The sequence below is a fragment of the Oryx dammah genome, unplaced genomic scaffold (genome assembly GCF_014754425.2).
Source record: "Oryx dammah isolate SB20612 unplaced genomic scaffold, SCBI_Odam_1.1 HiC_scaffold_1, whole genome shotgun sequence".
Lineage (NCBI taxonomy): Eukaryota > Metazoa > Chordata > Mammalia > Artiodactyla > Bovidae > Oryx > Oryx dammah.
Window position 1 is genome coordinate 22,777,327 of NW_024070185.1, and position 6,571 is coordinate 22,783,897.

The window sequence follows — 6,571 nt, forward strand, 5'->3', positions numbered from 1 at the left end:
AAGGCTGGCGTGCTGCAGGCCATTGACTCACAAAGAGGCGGATATGACTTAGTGACCGAACAATACAATAACAACACGTGGTATGTGATAGCATTCCAATTTTATTTTCTTCTTAATGGATTAATCAGGTATATGTGAGCCTTTTCTCGTGGAACTGAAATTTCAGCTTTATCAAACATTGAATTCCTACATATGTTGAAATATATTCCTGGAATTTTGATTGTCTTCCATTGTTCAATTTGTTTGTTCTTATACCAATACAATATCTTATACTTTATTGTCTGGCAATGCATATCCTCCTCACTATTCCTCTTAATTAATTTTTTGGTTATTATTATAAATTTGTTTCCTTGTATGACTTTAAGATTATTTTCTCCAATAAAAAACTTTTCTTGTGATTCTAACTATAATTGCTTTCCATTGATAGATTAATCAGAGAATATTTAAATTTGGGAGCTATTAAGGATTCCATTCAAAAAGATCATATAATTTCCAATGTTTCATTTTTTAGTCTTCTACAATAAGATTTTATAACTTCCTTCTTAAAGAATGTGTATCTTTCTTCTTTATATTAGGTATCTTTAGTTTTGTTACTTTTGTGAATGAAATTATAATTCTATTTTGTTTTAAATTGATTATCACTTTTAAAGAGAAAGGATTTAAATTTTTTTTAAATTAAGGCTCATAGCTGGACTTTTGGAAATGTGGAACGAGATCACCCAGCCCTGTAGAGGCAAGCCTGAGCTAACAAAATTATCAATTAGGATTAATGAAGTTTAGTCCCAAATTTTGTTCTAAATTTCTGTCTCCCAGTAGCTCCCTTATCTGTCTATTCTCTTATTTGGACAACTATTTTGCAGTTCTTTTCTGTTTTTCCTTGACTGAATTCTACCTGTCATCATTCAATGCCATACTTGCCCTTCAGGCTAGCCTGAAGGGATGCTGCTTCTTAAGGGCTGCGATCCAGTAGAGGACCAGATTCACCCCATCTCACAGGTAACCTGATAGACATCACTTATGCGATCTCAGCTATTATGGAATAAGACTTTTATACCAGTGATGTAAAACAGTTAACTATCTCTACAATGGTCTTAAAAGTTATCTGTGCAGTAAAGATTATTTCTAATAGCAGATAAGAAGTCATTATAAACGCTAAGGATGGCCATTTAAATGTGGTTATATTTGGTTCATTCAGTTCAGTTCAGTTCAGTTGCTCAGTCGTGTCCGACTCTTTGCGACCCCATGAATCGCAGCACGCCAGGCCTCCCTGTCCATCACCAACTCCCGGAGTTCACTCAGACTCACGTCCATCGAGTCAGTGATGCCATCCAGCCATCTCATCCTCGGTCATCCCCTTCTCCTCCTGCCCCCAATCCCTCCCAGCATCCAAGTCTTTTCCAGTGAGTCAACTCTTCACATGAGGTGGCCAAAGTACTGGAGTTTCAGCTTTAGCATCATTCCTTCCAAAGAAATCCCAGGGTTGATCTCCTTCAGAATGGACTGGTTGGATCTCCTTGCAGTCCAAGGGACTCTCAAGAGTCTTCTCCAACACCACAGTTCAAAAGCATCAATTCTTCGGCACTCAGCTCTCTTCACAGTCCAACTCTCACATCCATACATGACTACTGGAAAAACCATAGCCTTGACTAGACAGACCTTAGTCGGCAAAGTAATGTCTCTGCTTTTGAATATGCTATCTAGGTTGGTCATAACTTTTCTTCCAAGGAGTAAGCGTCTTTTAATTTCATGGCTGCAATCACCATCTGCAGTGATTTTGGAGTCCAAAAAAATAAAGTCTGACACTGTTTCCACTGTTTCTCCATCTATTTCCCATGGAGTGATGGGACCAGATGCCATGATCTTCGTTTTCTGAATGTTGAGCTTTAAGCCAACTTTTTCACTCTCCTCTTTCACTTTCCTCAAGAGGCTTTTTAGTTCCTCTTCACTTTCTGCCATAAGGGTGGTGTCATCTGCATATCTGAGGTTATTGATATTTCTCCCGGCAATCTTGATTCCAGCTTGTAAACCTTATAAATTAACAGACTAAATCTCAATGCAAGGTTAGCCTTCAAAAATAATGTTAAGTAAGGGAAGTTTCCTTTATCTTCTCTTGACTCTGGTATCTAATATGATAATAATGCAATTTAGCCATCTTGTCTCCCCCCTACTGCTACCCACTGCAAAGGTCCAATCTCTACTACTTCCAATACCCTCAGAGAAATACCAGACACAGAGAAATCAGACTTTTGTCTGAACAACCGGCAAACACAAGCACATCTGACTTACGACAGCTTCCTGCTTCTGTGTAGACAGTTCTTATTTAGAAAACCAACACTTCATATTGAGTTTAATTTGGCTTTTTGACCTGGCTCACAATGGAACTCTCTACTTCTGAGCTGATCTCCCCTCCTCCTCTCAATCCTCTTACCCCCTCACCCCCATCCCACCAATACACTTACTATGACCTCTTCTATAACTTGCTCCCAATCCAGAACATTCACTGAACATTTTATTGCTGGAAGTCTAACTCGAATTTCATTTAGGATGAAAATTCCTTTTAATTCCTTTGTCTACCATAGCTTGGGGCTTCCCTGGTGGCTCAGATGGTAAAGACTCTGATTGCAATGCAGGAGACCAGGAGAAGGGAATGGCTACCCTTTCGAGTTGGGTTGGATGGCATCACTGACTCAAAGGACTTGAGTTTGAGCAAACTCTGGGAGATGGTGAGGGACAGGGAAACCTGGAGTGTTGCAGTCCATAGGGTTGCAAACAGTCAGACACAACTGAGCTACTAACACTTTCGCTTTCACCATAGCTTGACCCCTCTCCAACCATCACAACTCTCCCTGCTCCATCCTCTTGTTCTGTCTTCCCCAGGTTTCTGCCCAATTTGATAGGCATGGATAGGACTTAGTGACTAGAAAAAAAAATAAAAACCAGGGCTCCACCTTCAACTGCTGGAGCAAGTGGTTCATCCCATTGGCCTTTGGCAAGGGACCCTGACTTCGTTTGCGTTTGAGGCTTGGCAATTATCACATTTGGTCCTCATAAGGCAAGCTGACTAGGGTCTGTATCATACCTTAAAAAATGAGGGAGCTGAGACTCAGGGAGGATTATTACTTTTCCAACATCACACAGAAGTGAAATCTAAACTTGAACCCAGGTCTTCTGACTGAAAATTCCTTGCTCCCTGAAATCACTTCTTTCTGTTTCTGAGCATAGATTAAAAAAAAAAAAAACAGCCATTTAAAAATGACTTGAGGGAGTTTGGGATAAGCAGTTGCAAATTATTACATATGGAATTAATAAACAAGGTGCTGTTGTATAGCACAGGGAACTATATTCAATATCATGGGATAAGCCATAATGGAAAAGAATATAAAAAAGGATGTATGTATGTATATAACGGAGTCACTTTGCTGTACATTAGAAATTAACACAGCATTGTAAATCAACTGTACATCAGTAAAAAGTAAATTAAAAAATACTTTGAGGTTTATAAACAACTTGAGGATGGATAACGGGTCTTTTTGTCTTTAAATGCATCCAATCTCCCAAACAGCTAATAAGAGCTCACATAGTACAAGGTCAAGCACAAAATATTTTGATAAACAAACATTAATTCTGGGGAAAGTAAACACAAAGAGCAAAATGAAAGTATCAAATCAGTCATAAATAAAGAAGTACGAACATTAACATCTCTTACTGCTGATGGCTTTTCTAAGAACAGCACTTATTAAAAGTATTTGAGATAAGGAATAGATTTTGGGTTTATAGAACATCATAACCAAATCATGGAGATCTCTATGATCTTTTTATCTAATCCTCCTCAATTAACAGAATAGCTAACATTGAGAAAGCAATATGGAATAAAACAATCTGAGAGGCAAGACTTTTTGTTTTTCAGAAATTCATTATTTAAGGAAGGATTCTTTCTAGTCAGTGTTCTTTGAGGACAAGCATTTCTTACCATTATGAAGCTGTAAAAATACACAATATGAGCTATGCTCATCTATTTAAATATACAATAAAATTCAATAACTTTTAGATAAATTAATGTTTAAATTGCTTCCTTTAACTTTTTCCCTTCAGTTGTATAACTTTCCTTATTCAAAAAAATGATTACAAAAAATGCTGCAGCTTTGCTTTTTGACTCTGTGTATATCATACAATCACAAAGTCTTAAAATTTTAAAGCCAAATACATTTTAATTTAATCCTAGACTATCAAAAAGCAACCCTGCCTTTAAAGTGATTTGGATATATGTTAACAATAATAATTTTATCTAAAGAGATCAATATAAAAATGATCTTAAAAGTATTCATATCTATGACCCAAATAATGTTTCCATCATTAGAACACTACACCTTATCTAAAAATTACTGTATTAAGTTGGTTTTCTGTGAGTGGCTCCTCTAAGTAGTTTGGAAAGTGAATTAACCTAAAGAAAGCAGTTGTTAGTAATCATAGACAACAGCATGGAGCAAGAATAAATAGAAAGGAAAATTGTATGTGAATTTAAATAAAACCTTAATGGTACCTACAGGGATAACAGTTTGGAATTACACTAATGTGATTTATCTCCTTTGCATTTCTTTGCATGTCACCTTCTTCCTAGCCTGCTGACTTTGCCTTAGATTTGGGCTGGTTGTAGCAAAGCTGCAAAAGGATGGATTGAGTTTCCTCTCAACCTCGATATGCTGAGTCTTTTTCATTTTGGCTACTCTCATAGATGTGTAATGACATCTCATTGTGGTTTTATTTTGCATTTCCCTAATGACTAATGAAACGGTGTCAGACTTTATTTTCTGGGGCTCCCAAATCACTGCAGATGGTGATTGCAGCTATGAAATTAAAAGATGCTTACTCCTTGGAAGGAAAGTTATGACCAACCTAGATAGCATATTGAAAAGCAGAGATGTTACTTTGCCAACAAAGGTCCATCTAGTCAAGGCTATGGTTTTTCCAGTAGTCATGTATGGATGTGAGAGTTGGACTGTGAAGAAGGCTGAGTGCCGAAGAATTGATGCTTTTGAACTGTGGTGTTAGAGAAGATTCTTGAGAGTCCCTTGGACTGCAAGATCCAACCAGTCCATTCTGAAGGAGATTTCTTTGGAAGGAATGATGCTAAAGCTGAAACTCCAGTACTTTGGCCACCTCATGCGAAGAGTTGACTCATTGGAAAAGACTCTGATGCTGAGAGGGATTGGGGTCAGGAGGAGAAGGGGACGACCGAGGATGAGATGGCTGGATGGCATCACTGACTCGATGGACGTGAGTCTGAGTGAACTCCGGGAGTTGGTGATGGACAGGGAGGCCTGGCGTGCTGCGATTCATGGGGTCGCAAAGAGTCGGACACGACTGAGCCACTGAACTGACTGAACTGGATGACTAATGATGTTGAGTAGCTTTCACGTTGTTGTCATCTGTGTATCTTCTTTGGTGAAGTGTGTTCAAATCCTTTGACTGTTTTTTAATTAGGTTGTTTGTCTTCTTATTATTGAGTTTTGAGGGGTCTTTGTATACTTGCATACAAGCCCTTTATTAGTTACATGCTTCATAAATACTTTCTCTCAATCTATAGCTTATCTTTTCATTTTATTAAAAGTGACTTTTGAAGATCCGAGCACCTAAAAAATACTTGCTTAGATATTTAAGAAGTATCTGAAATGCGAAAGGTTGGATCTAAGACACCTCTGCCTAACCCAAGGGCACAAGGATTTTCTCCTATTTTTTTTAATTAGAATTTATATAGTGTTAGGTTTTACATAGAGTGTCACATTTTGACTCTACTATATGTATAGAAAGAAAATCAATACTTGCAAACAAACACTGAAAAATCACATGAAATAAGTTAATATAGCATGATGGTTAAGAATTCAATATCTGGATATGGACTAAAGGTTTTTTTTTTTTAACTTTTAATTTTCTATTACAGTATAGCCCATTAACAATGCTGTGATAGTTCAGGTGAACAGCAAAAGGACTCGACCATACATACACATGTGTCCATTCTCTCCCAAACTCCTCTCCCATTCAGGCTGACACATAACCTTGTCAGAGTTCTCTGTGCTATACAGTAGGTCCTTGTTGGTTATCAGTTTTAAATATAGCAATGTGTATACATCCATCCCAAGCTCCCTAACTTTCCCTTCCCCGGCAACCGTAAATTCATTCTCTTAAGTCTGTGAGTCTCTTTCTGTCTTATAAGTAAGTTCATTTGTATCATATCTCTTTAGATTAGAGATGGACTAAAGTTTTAATCTCAGTTCCAGCATTTAAATAGCTGTGTTGATATTGGTCAAGATATTTAACTGCTTTGACCTTTTTCTCTCACCTATAAAATTAGTTAAGAATAGTTCCCACTCACTTCATAGGGTCACTCTGAGGATTAAGTGAGATAACTCACAGAAAGCAAGCACACACATAGTGTGCTTTACAGTGAACTAAGAGATTTTTTTGAATGCCAGTACTTCCTGTGATATTCACTGAGAGCAGAGATTCTGGAAAATAATATAATCATGTGAGCTAAGAGATTTTTATAATGGCTCCTGCATGGTTGAATAAACCA